Source organism: Suncus etruscus, chromosome 2, assembly GCF_024139225.1.
Source record: "Suncus etruscus isolate mSunEtr1 chromosome 2, mSunEtr1.pri.cur, whole genome shotgun sequence".
Lineage (NCBI taxonomy): Eukaryota > Metazoa > Chordata > Mammalia > Eulipotyphla > Soricidae > Suncus > Suncus etruscus.
Window position 1 is genome coordinate 128198590 of NC_064849.1, and position 17721 is coordinate 128216310.

A 17721-nucleotide genomic window follows, 5' to 3' on the forward strand; every position below is an offset into this window, starting at 1 on the left:
AGCAATAGCTACTATCATCATTATTTTTGGAAAGAAACCTATGTTGTAATATATTTGAAGTGAACCCAATAGTTTCATCCCTGTCTATAAAATTTTGAAAGAGATCACTCTAACTGAATTTGGGTTGTTTTCTGATTCAATAAGAACATAGTGACTAATGCTGAGTAATGTCTATGTTTCAAAGCTAAGTCACGGCGTTTATGTGGTAGGATGTGAGTGACTGGGGCAGGTCTTATTTCAAAGGGAAAGGAAGTCTCGAGAGTCAATTTCCCCAGGGCAGCTAGTGATGAATCCATCGAAATGGAGGATGAGGGAGGGCCACAGGTAATGGATGGTGAGTTTCAAACTGGTGGCCTTCTCTAACCAGCCCAATTTGAAAGAAATGGGGTTGATGGTAGGAAGAATTGATGAAAGGCATATGGAAAAGGCTCACCTCTGACATGGATTGGGCTTGGAGTATCATGCCTTACTTAAAGGCAGTGAGGCTGTGAGTTTGGTCCCTGCCACCAATCTGCACTGCTGCTGAGTGCAACTCCTGGAGATGCTGGTGTGACACTGGGCCGACAAGTAAATGTATGGGCCTCCTTCCTGGAGCACTGCAGCAACAAAGGGAAGGGAGGGGAATGGAAAAGCTTGGACTCACCACATGCGTGTTGTGTGTTTACCTACCCACTCTGGGCCTTACTCAGTTAAGTGAATAATTTCTGATCCTCAATCTATGAGAAAAGTATTTCAGGTGCTTTGCTTAGAGACTGACTCAGAGTGAGGGGCTGGAGTGGTGATACAATGGGAAGGGAGCTTGCTTTGTATGTGGCAGACCAGGGTTTGGTTCTTGGCATCCTATATGGTCCCTGGAGCCCACCTGGAGTGATTCCTAAACACCACTCCTGGATGTGGCCCAAAAAACTAAAAAGAAAAAAGACCAAAACAAAAAAATTGACACAGAATGAGGATTTGATTAGCTTCTGACACTAGCATGCACCTTGAACTTAGATGTGAAAAATCTGTTGAGTCTCCCCACAGAGCACTAACATGTCATTTCTTCTGACTTACTGTTTAGTAATAAACTCCAACCTACCTGCAACATAACTGGGTTATTATCTACCCCCACCTCTTCACTACACAACTGAGAACAATTTTTTTTCTTCTTTTTTTTTTTTCAGGGGAGAGCACGAACGCAGTCCCCCACTACCACAAACTATGCAGTCGAGTTTCCCACATTTGGGGAAATCGCAGGAGTCAGCACATCCGGAGTGCAATGGATAAGCCTCACCCTGGGAAAACCACCTTCGTGATCATGGTATCTCCCCTGCTACGTAAGTATTGAGAACAATTTTTTTCCATTTCTCTAATGCTACATATTTTAGAACTACAGTTTTCCCAGTGGAAGCAATGATAAAGAATAAGATCTCTGACCAGCAACCCCAGACGTAGGTCCTTGTGATGTCACCAGTGGGTATTGTCACATCCATCTCACTCAGTGTGTGTGATTCCTAGGAAGACAGATCAGAGAGCTACCTAGTACTGGAAGCATCAAAACTGTATTTTGTGACGAATTTCCAGGCAATGTCACACTGCAAATTCAGTGCTAGTTCTAATATGATGTTACTCAGCAGCCTCCAGTCAATCAATAGCATTTCTGTTATCTCTGGTTATTCCTAAAATGTCCTGAATTTTGGTGACTAAGGCTGTCTCCAAGCTTGATTTACCATGGATTTAGGCAGGAACTCCAGAGCAAAGGTTCTGCACAGATTCCCTTGAGAGACAACTCACAACTCAGTTGGCAGAGCATGAGATTCTTAATCTAAGGGTCATGGGTTCGTGTCCCATGTTGGGCATCAGATGTCAGGCTCTGGCATGGGGTCCACTGATGAGACCAATGCAAGGGTGGGTGAGGGTCTCTTACAGCCCACAGACTCTGAGGCTGAACTCAGGAAAAGGAGGGAAGTCACAGACAACTCTCAGGGAAGTATTTTCAGAGTAAAAGATATTTTATTGAAAGTAGGGACAAGGTTTTTTAAGGGCAAACTTTAGGCAGGGAACAGAATGTGGGTAGAGACAACAGTCTCAAGGTACATGGCATCATTGATTCGGGTGGTATACAAAGATAGTGGTTACAATGTTCATGGCATCATTAAATCAGAAAGTAAGTAAAGATAGTGGTTGCAATGCTTATTAGCCTAAATAGTTTGTCTTGGGTGATTTTCTCCTTAGCTCATCTCATCCTGCACTCATAATAGCAGGGAATGCAAGTCTCTAAAAAGAGGCTTTCTTTTATATTCAAGGTCAGCTTGCAGAAATCCCCTTATTTCCCAGCTTCTCTCCCCACAGGAGCAGATTGTTTGTGGAGTACTCCTGTGCGGTGTGTGTGTGTGTGTGTGTGTGTGTGTGTGTGTGTGTGTGTGTGTGTGTGTGAGAGAGAGAGAGAGAGAGAATAAGAGAGAGACAGAAGCAGAGAGACAGAAACAGAGATATAGAGCCAGAGATAAACAGAGATAGAGATACAGAGATGAAGACAGAAAAAGATAGAGATAAAGACAGACAGAGAGAGAGAGAGAGAGAGAGAGAGAGAGAGAGAGAGAGAGAGAGAGAGAGAGAGAGAGCACAGGCTTCTCCCATAAGGAAAATGTCTATTTCTGTCACTGTCTCTCTTTTTCTACCTAAACCCTTGGTGAGTACTGAAGGAAACAGAGTTCTGCGACAAAGAACAATGAAAGGCAGCCCTTTTGACAGGCTGTGTTGTAAATAAAGCCTGATCAGAATCAAGCAGCTAATTTTTTACTTGAGGTTCAGAATTTTGGCCTTGACACAGAAAAAAAAAACAAGAAGGAACAAGTTAGAGGAAAAAAAAGTATTAAGCATTTAATTAAAACAAAAGTACCTGCTTCAAGATTAGTACTCTTTTTCTTTCTTTCTTTCTTCTTTCTTTCTTTCTTTCTTTCTTTCTTTCTTTTCTTTCTTTCTTTTCTTTCTTTCTTTCTTTCTTTCTTTCTTTCTTTCTTTCTTTCTTTCTTTCTTTCTTTCTTTCTTTCTTTCTTTTCTATTCTTTCTGTCTTTCTTTCTTTCTTTCTATTTCTTTCTTTCTTTCTTTTCTTTCTTTCTTTCTTTCTCTCTCTCTCTCTCTCTCTCTCTTCCTTTCTTTCTTTCTTTCTTTCTTTCTTTCTTTCTTCTTTCTTCTCTTTCTTTCTTTCTTCTTTCTTTCTTTCTTTCTTTCTTTCTTTCTTTCTTTCTTTCTTTCTTTCTTTCTTTCTTTCTTTCTTCTTTCTTTTCTTTCTTTCTTTCTTCTTCTTCTTTCTTTCTTTCTTTTCTTCTCTTTCTTTCTTTCTTTCTTTCTTTCTTCTTTCTTCCTCTTCCTTTCCTTCCTCTTCCTTCCTTCCTTCTTTCTTCTTTCTTTTCTTTCTTTCTTCTTCTCTTCTTTCTTTCTTTTTTTTTCTTTCTTTCTTTTTCTTTCTTTCTTTCTTTCTTTCTTTCTTTCTTTCTTTCTTTCTTTCTTTCTTCTTCTTTCTTTCTTCTTTCTTTCTTTCTTCTTTCTTTCTTCTTCTTTCTTTCTTTCTTCCTTCCTTCCTTCCTTCCTCCTTCTTCCTTCCTTCCTTCCTTCCTTCCTTCCTTTCTTTTCTTTCTTTTCTTCTTTCTTCTTCTTTTTCTTTCTTTCTTTCTTTCTTTCTTTCTTCTTTCTTTCTTTCTTTCTTTCTTTCTTCTTTCTTTCTTTTCTTTCTTTCTTTCTTTCTTTCTTTCTTCTCTTTCTTTCTTCTTTCTTCTTTTCTTTCTTTCCCTTACCTTTCCTCTTTCCTTCCTTTCCTCTTTCCTTTCCTTTCCTTTTCCTCTTTCCTTTCCTTTTTCCTTTTCCTTTTTCCTTTCCTTCCTTCCTTTCCTATCCTTTCCTTTCCTTTCCTTTCCTTTCTCCTTTCCTTTCCTTTTCTTTTTCCTTTCCTTTCCTTTCCTTTTCCTTGCCTTATTCCTTTCCTTTCCTTTCCTTTCCTTTCCTTTTTCTTTCCTTTCCTTTCCTGTTCTTTTTGTTTTTGGACTACCACCTGGCAGTGTTTAGGGGTACTACTGGCTCTGTGTTTGGGAATCACTGAGGATGGGGCTTATATGAGGTCCCTGGGATCAAACTAGGGTCAGTCACATGCAAAACAATGCTTTACCTGCTATGCTATTGCTTCTAATCCCAGGATTAGCACTGTTTTTAAAACATAATTTATAGGCTAATCAGTATAGAAACAAGATAAATCAATAAGGGTATAAAATATGTATAACATTCTGAGAAAAGAGGGTTTGGCGAGGTTAACTGCTTTCTCAGAGTCATAGCCCCTCTCAGACTCTACCCATATATGGCCAACTTGCTGCAGTTACCATGGCAATTGTAAACTGTAATGGCATGTGTGGGTGTCATTTTTATAATGTAAGTGCTTTTATCAAGTGCAAATCATAAAGTTGGGGGGTTATATATCACTGACCATGATAAATTATCTGATTTTATCCTGTCTTAGGTCTTTTTATTTTTTAAATATTTATTTTATTTTCATTTTTAAAATATTTTTGTTTTGCATCTATAACTCATTAATTTTGATTGTTATTTTATATTAAGATTCTGGGTTCTTCGGGGCAGGTAGGCCTGCAAAAACAAAACAAACAAACAAACAAAAAACAAAAGCAAAGAGAAACTACTGCGAGACAAAAAACTTTTAACCCTTTGTACTATCCTCCCCTGACCCTTAAACTAACCCTCATGACCTCATGACCAAAACAAACAAAACAGGCAAAATTCCTGATCAAAGGCATAATAGAGTGGAAATATGACAATTATAGTTAGAAATGTTTACACTGAACAAGAACTCGGGGTGCTGAAAGGAGATAAAGTGGGTTTGATATATCATGATACCCCTTCAGAAACAAAATAGCAAACCACAGTGTCTAAAAGGAGAAAAGGGAGTAGGGAGCAGAGACATAGAGAGACAGAGGCAGAGACAGAAAGAGAGAGTGAAGAAAAATATCTGCCACAGAGGCAGACAGTGGAGAGAGTAGGGAGGGAAACTGAGGACATTGGTGGTGAGAAAATGTGCACTGGTGAAGGGTATTGTGCACTGTATGGCTGAAACTCAATCATGAACAGCTTTGTAAAAAAAAAAAAAAGACCACTGGGTTCAATACAAAATTTTAAAAAAAGAAAAGTAGTCATACCTATGTCCTCAACTAAAAAAAAATTAAAAAATATTTTAAAAAGTGTAAAAAAAGGGGGCTGGAGAGATAGAACAGGAGTGGGCGTTTTTGCCTTGCATGTGGCCAACCTAGGAGAGACCCAGTTCAATTTCCAGCATCTCATATGGTCCCCAGCCTGCCAGGGGCAATTTCTGAGTCCAGAGCAAGGAGTGATCCTTGAGTGCTGCTTTTTATTCATGAAAAAATATTCTCTTGGGCAGACACTGCAAAGCTTAAACAACGACTTCATCCTGTTAGTTCCTTAACTAGCATCTAATACTGATGCAAGGACTGGTACATGTTACATGTAAACATCAGTCAACATTAACTGTCTCCCCCCCACTTCTTTGACATCTTTTTTTTAAATTTATTTAAACTTTGTTGATTGATTGATTATTTGATTTCGTGATTAGCTTTGCCCAAGATGACTAGGAAACAGGTAATGACATTTAGAAGCTGCTTGCTCTTTTATGTGCACCCTCAATCAGCAATAAAACAATGTAATAATAATAATAAAAGAGCATGACAAGTTTCCTTTAAGTCTTTTTTGTCCCACCCCCACCTCTATTGTGGGGCGTATTTCATGAATAAAGGAGAGGAAGGAGATAGCCTGACAGTTGCTGTGGGCAAAGCTAATCATGGCTTAGCAGGTTCCAATTCCTGCAAGGCACTGGCCAAAGTCATGTCTGCCAGTATGTCTCTTCCAGGGCCAAAAGGCTTAGGGGGGGAAAGGGCACAAAGTGACATTTGTATCTGGGCAAAAACTATCATCCACTCTTCATCTCTCTTCACCAATCAGGCATGGTGGGTTCCTGTTTCCCAGGGCAACAACATTGCTCTTCACCAGGCAAAGGACCCTCAAGGATAGCTCCGTCCTTCATCTTAGTTCAATCTAAGTTTCCATTCTAAAATGTTTGTTTCACATTTGAAAATGCTTATTATTGGAAATGCAACCTGCCTTTTTTTGGATCTTTAAAGGACAAATGACTCAGGTTTTTTGGGAATAAGGGTGGTCTTGACAATTAGAAAATATTTTTTACCATTAACTTTATTTTTTATTTTTAGCGCACACCTGGTGGGTCTCACAGCTTTCTCCTGGCTTAGGGATGACTCCTGATAGTGTTCAGGAGACCATGTGTAATGCCATAGATTTGGACATCAGGTATTTTGGGGTTCTTTTTGGACATCAGGTTTAACTATATGCAAGGCAAGTGACTTAATCTTTATACTATCTCTTTGACCTTTAAATATTTTAAAAATATTATTGTTTATTTATTTGGCTTTTGGGGCTACACCCAATGTGCTCAAGGCTTACTCCTGATTCTGTGATCAGGTATCACTCCTAGTCGATGACAGGGGGATCATACGGGTGCCAGAAATTGAACCCAAGTTGACTGTAGGCAAAACAACACCCTGCCTGCTATTCTACCTTTTCAGCCCCTGACCATTTTTTAAGTTGTATTTTCTTTATTTTCTTTGCTGACTCTTCTTTCTTCCCTTTAAAAATGGTCAAGATGATAAAATAAAAGAAAAGAACATAAGACTGCATCATGTTTCTAGAGGATTAGGACTCCTGAATCACTCTTTCTTCCCACTTGCTGGGTACTTAGGTCCAGTTAAATGATCAGTTTTATTATAACAGAATTAGAGACACAATATCAGAAATGTTTCCTCAACTTGGATAACTTACAACTCTTTGAGGGGGTTATTTTCTACATGTCAGATGTTCATAAAAAACCCCTTGGATGTGTTCATGACCTTGGAAGGGGGTGACTCAGATCACACTTGGTGTTCAGGGGCTATTCCTGTCTCTGTGCTTAGGAGTGACCGATTGGTGTTCAGGGACCATATAGTTCCAGGAATCGAACCCTAGTGTGCAGCAGTGAGGTCAGTGTTCTAATCCACCCCAGTCTGTTCTTGCTTTCCATGAATGATAATGGAGATTTCTGCTGGTCACAGGGACTTGATACCATTTCATCCCTACATTGGCTCAGCATCAAGCTCTTCATGGGAAGGAAGAGAAAGTCTAAGAATCCTGAAAAAACTTGGCACTGGGGATGTTTGTGGGCCTAAGCATGTTCTCTGACATCTTCTTAGATGCTGCAAACATACTTTAAGCCCTAACTTGGATACGGAAAGTTGTGATGTCACATTGAGAGATGAGGGAACATTTAAGTGACCTGAATGTGTGTGAAGTTAAAATAATTGTATTAAAATTAGTTCATCTGTGATTAATTATCAGTATGTGGTATAATCTGTGTGGCCTCTTTGAAATTGCATAAAACTTTCTTGGGCAAGAAGGGATCCAAATGGAATAAGTTTAAGTAGCAGTGTGCTAAGATTGCATCTCTGCCAGAATGTTCTGTCAGGTGATATCAGAATCTCTTGGCAGCATTTTCCTAAAGGTCTGAGCCTAGGTTGCTCTTTTCCAGCTGGAGTCTAGGTCCACAGACTCACTGATGGGTCATAAGCTTTTGAATCACAGCCAACAACCTCTTTCTAGTCAATTCTTATATTTTTACCTCATATGGGACCCACAAGCCTAAAAGTCCACTAAAGAGTTTCTTCTTTCTCTCTCTCTGAACTCACTGTTGCTGCACAGTGTCCAGTGATAGCCAGTATGAAAATTATATCTTATGCATTGAAGAGAGAAGGGGAGTGACACTGGAATATTTTGAAAGCCAGTCCCTTATCAAACACATGTTATTTTTTTCCTGCTTGAACAAATTTACCCTTCAGAGCCTAGCTCATAGCATGAACTACCTTGGTTATTGCCTCCCCCTAAAGAGTTTTTCTTCTCAGCACTGCTGATTCAATCACTGTCTAAATAATTTATTTGACTGTGCCCTGGTTGGTCTCACTTTTAAAGCTTCCTCATGGTAACAATTCATTATTCTTCTGCTTGTATGTCCTTAATCAAATGGAGTCATGTGAAGAACTAAAACTACCTGAAGCATAATTCTCCCTTAATAAATATTTGTGAATAACAATAAATGCCAGATGCCACTGTACAGTGGATGAGAAGGAGTGGTAGTCAATACACAAAAAGAAGAAGGTTGACCCACACAGCAGACATACAAAGGAAAGGGGACTTGCTTATCTCCTGAGATGAATGGGTGTAGTCATCTCAGAGTCTGTCTATGAGAGAATATATAATTGAAGAACTCTTTTTCTAGAAAAGGGTGGAGATTACAGGACTAGGGGGCACCAAAAAGTTATAGTTTTGCTATAACTTTGCTAAAGTCTTTGCTACAGTCTCATAATCTTCAGTGTCACCTCCCTGACAGGCAGCTACAATGAATTCTCTAAAGCCCATGCAGCTCTAAGACCGCCCCTCTTCTGGTTGGATTGCCATTCTTAAACCCTCTAAGCCCCATTCAAAGAGAAAGATGAGCTTCCTTGTCTGGGATCTTGCTCATATAAAAAGCTGAGCTAAACTCAGTTTTCAAACAGCAATTAATAGTAAACAAAAACCTGACACAAGTTAGGCTTTCCTGCCTTGTCTTTCTGGACTTTAGTCTTTCTAAAGTCCTGGCCTAATCTCACTTTCCTGAGTAATGGATTCCATCATTGTGGGCTTTCTGTAAAGGCTTCAGCTTGCTCAGGGAAGATGGCTTAACCTATCCATCACTGAGGACTTATCAGTCTGTCTTTTGTGAGGCAGTTTGATGGAAAATGAAGGGCTCTAACTGCCAATATAAATGGTTTGCAGAGGGGTGGCTAGAGTAATAGCATAGCAGGTAGGGTGGTTTCTATGTAAACTTCTGACCCAGGCTTGATCCCTGCATCCCATATGGCCCCGTTAGCACTATTGGGTGTGGCCCTGCACATTAAAACAAAAGAAAAGTAAAAACAAAATGACTTGCAGAACCAGACAAGTGGAAAGTCAAACCAACATGAAGGATGTGTTGTTAAATTTCTGCTAAAGCACAGAAGAGAACTGTCAGGGCCAGACAGAGATAACCTAAAAACAGAGAGGTTTATGGATGATCACTCTTCCCATAAAAAAAAAATATTTTTACCTATAAGTCCTGCCGAAGGAGGACATTGAGTCAGATGGTATCTGTTCTCCTGAGGTTACAGTGTATGTCAAAAGCAATACGCTTTGCTTCAGTGGGTTCTGAAGAAGGCACAGAAGAGGCCTGGAATGAGTTTTCAAAGTGACCTTTGATGTTATCCAAGCCCTTTTCTTGCACAGCCCAGGGCTTGCTTCTTCAAATTTACAGTGTGGAGACTGATGGTCAGGATAGGTTTTAGGAGATAATTCAGTTTCATATTGCATTTCAGTGAGTGAAAGGAAAAAAAGCAACAAAGGACATATGTAAAAAGTGGGGGTGTGTGTGCTGGAGAAATAGTACAGAGGTAGGGCATTTGCCTTGCAAAGGGACCCAGGACCAATGTGGTTAAAATCCCAGCATCCCATATGGTCTCCAGTGTCTGCCAGGAGTAATTTCTAAGCAGAGAGCCAGGAGTAACCCCTGAGTAACAACCGAGCACAGTCAGGTGTGGCCCAAAAGCCAAAACCAAAACAAAACCAAACAAAAAAGTGTGGAGGGATGAGGAGAGTGTGCAAAGGGTTGCTGCTTTGCATTGGGAGGCTGGGGTTTGATTCCTGACACCTTATGGTTCCATGAATACAGACTGGAGGGATACAAAGTTAGCAGTAGACTCCTGGATTTGGCTGGATACAGCTAGATATGCCCCCCCACCCACCCAAAGAAGGTGAAGTCAATCACTTTCTTTCTCGAGACATGGAAAGTTTTACATTGTGGATTAAAAAAAATTGTATTTTCTGATGGTTAGGCTCTTCTTTGGGGAATATTGAAAGCTTTGGCTTATACCCCAGAAAGCTGACTTCTGAAAGCGATGCCCTTTTAGACACAATATTTCCTCTTGCTACAGGGTGTTTTTCACAATAAACTGATAGGGATTTAAAATAGCAAAAACATGGGGCCAGAGCAGTGGCTCGGTGGTAGAGCGTTTGCCTTGCATGCAGCCAACCTAGGATGGACCAGGATTCGATCCTCTGAAGTCCCATATGGTCTCCCAAGCTAGGAGCAATTTCTGAGCACATAGCCAGGAGTAACCCCTGAGCATCACTGGGTGTGGCCCAAAAACAAACGAACTAAAAAATTAGCAAAAATATTTGGTTTTGAGCACCAGGGATTGAACATGGCCTCAAACACAGAAATCTGGACTCTACCACTAAGCCTTGTGCCTGCTCCTGGTCAGGGCTTCCAACTGTTCAGTGAATCTCTTCTTCAATAGATGCATACTTGACCCTTTGCTCAGCAAGCATCTAGCTTGCTGCTCTTGGTTATCTCTTCTTCATAGCAAATAATTTTCTCCTCCTTGTGCATACCAGATACCATGATAAACATTTGGAACACCAAAGTATCAATTATTCTCAGCATCCTCAGTCCTTTGTTTAGAACATGACAAATCTATAATAATGCAGTTCAATGCAGGTGAGATTATAGCTGTTCAATGGATGACAGGACATTGTAGGTATAGGGAAGGTGTGTACCTGGCTGTGGCTGGCTCTGTATGTATTCTAGATTCATGCACACACTGCTTCAGTTTTTTCTTTTCAGACGCCTGTGATTCTCTCAGGCTAAATTCTTAGAATCTAAGGAGAACTGGTATTCCTGGGCTAGAATAGTCTGGTCCACATTTTCAGAGTTCTCTGTCATTCTTCCCTTTGTAATATACCACACAACATTAGCTATGGGTTGTACTGTTTCCTGGGTGCTTGAGTGATGCATGTGTGACATGGGTGAGAACTCTATTTGTTAAGGTTTCTTTTTTTAGGGAGTGGTGGTTTACTTCCAGCAGTGTTCAGGTCTAGCAGAACTCCGGGTTCACCAGGATAGTGCTGGTGATAAAACTCTAGGCTTCAAACACTTGAGCTACATTTTGACCTCTTTTTACAAAGTCAAAGAGATGGAGTTGTCATAGCAACATATGTTGCTATTACCTACTTTACCCCCAATTGAATGTAAATTAAGAAGTGGAGTATAGGAGCCGGAGTGGTGGCGCAAAAACCATAAGGGCAGGAGCACCTATAAGCAGGGCACCTGTTTGCTCCTTGGTGTAATATGAATTCTGTTCCCCCAGCACTCCTGGACCTAAAAGCATCTGATTGTGGGGTCTCATTACCAAACCTTTATCATAGGAATGGTCCCTCAGCCTCCACACCCAACTAAGGAAGCCCCAAGAATGTAATTCATGTCAGATATAGGGAGATTTCCCAAGTGAAGGGGTACTAATCCAGGACAGAAAAACCTTTCTTTGCTTTCCGTTGCATACCACACCTGGAAGTGGACAATAACTCACCGTACTCTCTGGACCTTGTTTAACCCATCTTTTATTCCAGGGCATCTGCAACCTAAACTCAGTTGTAAAAGTACAGAATTGGCACCACTCAATGAATTAGTATGCTCCAAGAGATGAAACCTCCCAGATATTAATTTAAATCCTTTTGTGGCTGTTTGCTGCTCTGTGCTCAGAAATAGCTCCTGGCAGGCTTGGGGGACCTTATGGGTTGCCGGATTTGAACCACCGTCCTTCTGCATGTAAGGCAAATGCCCTACTTCCATGCTATCTCTCCGGCCCCGTCAGGAGTAATTTCTGAGCGCATAGCAGGAGTAACCCCTGAGTGTCACAGAGTGTGGCCCAAAAACCAAAAAAAAAAAAAAAAAAAAAAGTGGAGTGTACATGCAAAATGAAATTCAAAATATCTGATGGGATTGATTAGATCAAAGGAAAAGGAAATTGGAAATATGCATTGGGATCTTATTATGAGAAACTTTAACATCATGCCAAGAAGTTAACTTGAAAATACAGTTAACAAGAGCTAGATATGTGGTAGTGAGCCCTGACAGTACATTCCCCTACTGCTGGTGATGGAGACCCCATGAGCACCACTGAGTTTCACCTTGGTGGTTCCCAGAACTGAAAGGCCTTAGCATGAAACCTGAACCTCTAGCTCAGTTGGCCAAGTGGAAATTTCCTCTAGGCCTCCTGAACATAGCTTAGAGTCTTAGGAAGGAAGGAAGAAAGAAAGGAAGGTAGGAAGGAGGAAAGGAAGGAAAGAAGGAAGAAGAGAGGGAGGAAGAAAGAGAGGGAGGAAGGAAGAGAGGGAGGAAGAGAGGAAGCAACAAACAGCCACTAAAGGATTTAAATTAATATCTGGGAGGTTTCATCTCTTGGAGCATACTGATTCATTGAGTGGTGCCAATTCTGTACTTTCATAACTGAGTTTAGGATGCAGATGCCTTGGAAGAGAAGATGGATCAGACGAGGTACAGAGAGTGTGGTGAGTCTTTCTCCACTTGCTGTATTCCAGATGTGCTATGCAACAGAAAGCAAAAAAAAAAAAAAAGTTGTTCCCATCCTGGATTAGTATTCCTTCATTTGGGAGCTCTCCCTATATCTGACATGTATGACATTGTTGGGGCTTCGTTAGTTATGTGTGGAGGCTGGGGGACCACTCCTATGATACAGGCTTGGTAATGAGACCCCACAATCAGATGCTTTTAGGTCCAGGAGTGCTGGGGAGGGCAGAATTTATGTTACACCAATGAACAAACAGGTGCCCTGCTCACAGGTGCACCTGCCCTTATGTTTCTCTTCCAAGATGACAATAGAAAAAAAATTTTTTTAAACTAGACTCGAAATGTCAAAGGTTTATTTTAGTGCCAGTATTTGAATCTGGACTCACTATGCTCCTATTTCTTCTTCATTGGTTCAAGCTTTAGAAGTATCCCTTGCTTCTCTGGAGTTTCTCTTTCTGCTTGACTATTCCTTTCCACTTTTTTCATTCTTGAGGGATTCACACCAGGCAGCACTCAGGGATAACTCCTGGCTCTGTTCTCAGAAATTAGTACTGGCAGGCTTGAGGGACTGTAGAATGCCAGAGATCGAACCTGGTTTGGCTGCTTGCAAGGCTCATGCCATCCAGCTGTGCAATAACTCCAGCCCCCCTTTTCAGTCTCAGTTTTCTGGACACACTCATCATTGGGCACTCTACTCTCTAGAAGAACGTGTGTATTATTGTTGAAATACTCCCCTGAGACCAGCACCTTCTCTATCATTTAAAAATGAAGCTTCTCTTTCCTAGAAGAACTTAAGTTCTCACACTCCTATATTTCTCTTAGGACTCTCACATCCTAGATTTTTTGTGTTATAGATATTTGTGGGTATAATATTATTTCAACGATCAAGGGAAAGGACCGAGTCTGAATTATCATAGTTGTTCTCTTAGTGCTTAGCTGTCTGTGAGCCAGTTGGTCATTTATAGTTTTAAAAGCTAAAAAATCTTGAGACTGGAAATCTTTACAGTGAAAGTTAAAACATAAAATGGTGGCTAAAACTACCTGCCTTCTAAGTGTCAGGCTATGAATTCTATCCCTTAGGGCTGCCCACTTGCACTGACTACACTGGGGGCAGTGGGTCTGCAACTTGGTTGTCTGGGACCTCCCAGATTGTGTGACTTCAAGCACAGTGTCAGGTATGTGGCACCTTTGACACTAAAACATATTGTAGCTCCTGAGAGAATGTATTCCTGGGAGAAATATAACTAGAATGTGTGTGAACCCCATAACCAAATGGGTGTGACCCCTGTGAGCAAGTGTATAAGCACTGGCCACCACGTGTGTGTGCATCTCCTGGTGAGTGCTGTGACCAAGACTTGGAGCACCACAATCAAGTGTGTGTGACCTTTGGGCTTCACAACAGCAGGATAGGGAGTGGACAAACACAGTGGCAAATTTAGTCTGATTTTCCCTGCTCCATTTTCACACTCTTCTAACTTAGCACCTGTTACAATGCCCTTTACTTGTAGGTCATTTTCTTCCAGAGGAGATTAAGATATTAAGCCAGAAATGAGTGGGCACCAGTTTCATTGGTAGACTACAGACTGAGAATCAGTACACAGGATATGGTCCATAGAGATGAATCTCTCTTCAGGAGCAAGAGAAAGGGAGTAGAGATGAGGTGGGAATGAGTCGGGCCATCTGAGGGAGGATAAACAAGAGAACAGACCAAGGTGAACTTTGGAGAAAAGGTTAGAAAACACAAGAGAAATGCTCTTTGCTGCAACCATTAAAGAAATTAATGAAACTGAGGAAATATTGTTGAACAATAGTAGGTTAGATGGAAGGATGGGGAAGGTGTTAATAATAGCTAAATAGTATGATATTTGAGTCCTATTACAACCCCAGAGGTCAATGTCTTTCAAGGTCATTAGGAAAAGAAATCTTTCAAATCGTGCCTGGGAAAGGGAGAGAGAAGCACTGAAGCTTAGAGAAAACATTATTGGATATCTGATTCCTCATGTTGTCACATATCTTAGGGCTTTAGAGTTATCATTTAATAATATAAAAACAATTCACTTATTAGATTTAAGCCAGAGCAGATGCTGTACTCTGCCCAGAAACAAATCCATTTGTAAAACAAACAAACAAACAAATCCATTTGTGAGTTATCGTGAAAGGTTCAAATCTCCATGAGATAGATGTAAGATGATGTTTTCCTAACTTTAATCTTATTCTTCCCAGATAGTATCATGTTATAAATAGAGTTTATTGGCCTAGGTTTTTTAGCTTTTGTGGATGAGAGTTCCCTTCTTGAGCAATTTCAGGGGATAGGACTGGAAACTATGTTAAGAGGAATGCTTAAAAAGAAGTCTCTCCACATTCAATCTCCACAGTCACATTCTTTTTCTTTTTTCTTGTTTGGTTTTTGGGTCACACCCGGAGACCTCAGGGGTAACTCTTGGCTATGCACTCAGAAATCATTCCTGGCTCAGGGGACCATATGGGATGCCAGGGATTGAACCCAGGTCCATCCTGGGTCAGCCACATGTAAGACAAATGCCCTACTGCTGTGCTATTGCTCTGGCCCCATAGTCACGTTCTGATCACTGCTTTTTTTTGTAGTGACTACCATCTTTTTCTTCCTCCCTCCCTCCCTCCATCTCTCCTTTCCTCCTTTCCTTCCTTTCCTTCCTTTCTTTCCCTTCCTTCCTTCCTCCCTCCTTTCCTTCCTTTCCTTTCCTTTTTCCCTCACTCCCTCCCTGCCTTCCTCCCTCCCTCCCTCCCTCCCTTCCTTCCTTCCTTCCTTCCTTCCTTCCTTCCTTCCTTCCTTCCTTCCTTCCTTCCTTCCTTCCTTCCTTCCTTTCCTTCCTTTCCTTCCTTTCTTTCCCTCCCTCCCTCCTTCCCTTCCTCCCTCCCTCCCGCCCTCCCTCCCTCCCTCCCTCCCTCCCTCCCTTCCTTCCTTCCTTCCTTCCTTCCTTCCTTCCTTCCTTCCTTCCTTCCTTCCTTCCTTCCTTCCTTCCTTCCTTCCTTCCTTCCTTCCTTCCTTCCTTCCTTCCTTCCTTCCTTCCTTCCTTCATCTTCCTGTGCAACTCTCTAAACCAGCCTTCCTTGTTTGTAACTGAGAAAAGAAGTACTGATTATGTTGTATTGTAAATATTATGTCTGGGGGTGTCAAAGGTGCCCCCAAATAATCTCGTAATGGAGTCATAAACTACTAAAATATATCAATTTTCCTAACAGGAAATGAGGTAAATACTGAGAATATCTTATGCTTTTTGCCTTTCCTTGTTATAACTTGTGTTTGGTTATCTTTGGGAAGGAAATAGACTAAGCTTTAGCCTACCACATGCTTCCCAAAAAGAACTTATCAAGACACTGTGATCAAAGCTAAAACAAAGTCTTGTGATATGTTTATAACCAAGAAGCTTGCTTGGTTCACAGGTGTCCATCTGTCCTTTCCATGTAAGTCATGTCCCCTTACATCAGTGCTTCTCAACTATTTTTTGTCATGCCCCCCTAGGAAGAAGAAAACATTTTTGTGCCCCCCCAAGTGACTGTAAATAGTATCTTTATTAAAAAATTTAACCTGCAAAACAAAAATATATAAAATAATTTAAGCTGATTTTTTAATCAGAGGTGATGTCTGGATTAATGGCTACAATGAACATGTTTTGCAATGCATAGCTTTTTGAAGCGGGGTTTGAAGCAGGACACAGCAACTCCCAGCTCCTGAGACATACAGAGACATAAACATGGGGCTTAATTTGTTATGACAGTGTTTGCTGAGGTCAAATGCACCCCCCTTTATGGACCCTCGTGCCCCCCTGGGGGCGTGCCCCACTATTTGAGAAGTACTGCCTTACATGGAGATGAAAGTTCCAATCTCAATCCATAGAATTTAAATTTTGAGTTATTTTTCTAATACAAATAGAACAGAGGTAAAAAACTACTGTTTGTGGGCCCGGAAAGATAGCACAGCGGTGTTTGCCCTGCAAACAGCAGATCCAGGACCAAAGGTGGTTGGTTCAAATCCCGGTGTCCCATATGGTCCCCCGTGCCTGCCAGGAGCTATTTCTGAGCAGACAGCCAGGAGTAACCCCTGAGCACCGCCAGGTGTGGTCCAAAAACCAAAAAAAAAAAAAAAAAAAAAAAAAACCAAAAAAAAAAACCAAAAAAAACCTACTATTTGTTCTGATACATATTTAATACATACAAAATGATTACATTGGAAATATTCCTGTCTTTGGAAATAGTAATACCTACCACTGTATCATCAATCCTACCAGAAGAACATACATCTTGGTTTAAGGATTGACTAGAATATTATGTTAGGCTATTTTTCCCTCCAAAGCTTAGATTACTTTTTTTTTTTATCATGGAAGATGAATTTTGCAATGAATGCTAATGTATCTAAGGCTTAAACAGAAAAATATGGAACTCTGAAGTTTTTCTGTGCAGAACCAAAAGGTATGTGTGAAAGACAGAGCTGGGGGAGGTGTTAGATACATTTTCAAGTTGGATTCATCCCAAAGGAAAATATTTTGATGCTATTAATATGTGTGCTATTCATCAGAGAGATGTTGCTTCTTGAATCTATTCCCAGTGTTCATCTAATGTCAATAAATTAAGCACTTGATAAATGAAATAACCAAGTACATATTATGTATTAACTGTCACAATGACTCACTCACATCATCTATGAAGCAACAAAAGGTGAAAGAATAAATTGATAGATACTTTAGATGTAGTGATCAAGGACAGTTGAACTCTGATTTAGATTACAAGAAGTAGTTACTCTTTATTGCCACACCTGGTGGTACTTAGGGATTATTTCTGGCTCTCTACTCAGGAATTACTCCTGGTGATGCTTGGTGGACTATATGGGATCTTGGGGATCAAACCTGGGTGTATGGCATGCAAGGCAAAAGTCTGACTTGCTATACCCTTGCTCTGGCCCCAATAAGTAGTTATTCTTTTAGAAAAGCAAGACCTTTCCCGGTAAGAGAAAAGGCTTCAAAGTGACAGTACAGCAGGGAGGTGTGTGCCTTGCATGTGGGCAACCTGAGTTCGATCCCTGGTGTCCCATATGAGCCTTCCAGGAGTTATTTCTTAGTGCAGAGCCAGGAGTAACCCCTGAGCACTTTTGGGTGTGATTCAAACCCCACACCAAAGTCTCAAAGTATGATGAGCTTGTCATGTTCAA

At 40.8% G+C, this 17721-nt stretch overlaps 1 non-coding gene across 1 annotated transcript; it reads right to left on the reverse strand.

Moving 5' to 3' along the window:
- Positions 1-1160: 1160 nt before the first annotated feature.
- On the reverse strand, positions 1161-1324 carry LOC126002290 (U1 spliceosomal RNA). Its single transcript, XR_007493042.1, has one exon. It is a non-coding gene; the product is annotated as a U1 spliceosomal RNA (small nuclear RNA).
- Positions 1325-17721: the final 16397 nt, after the last annotated feature.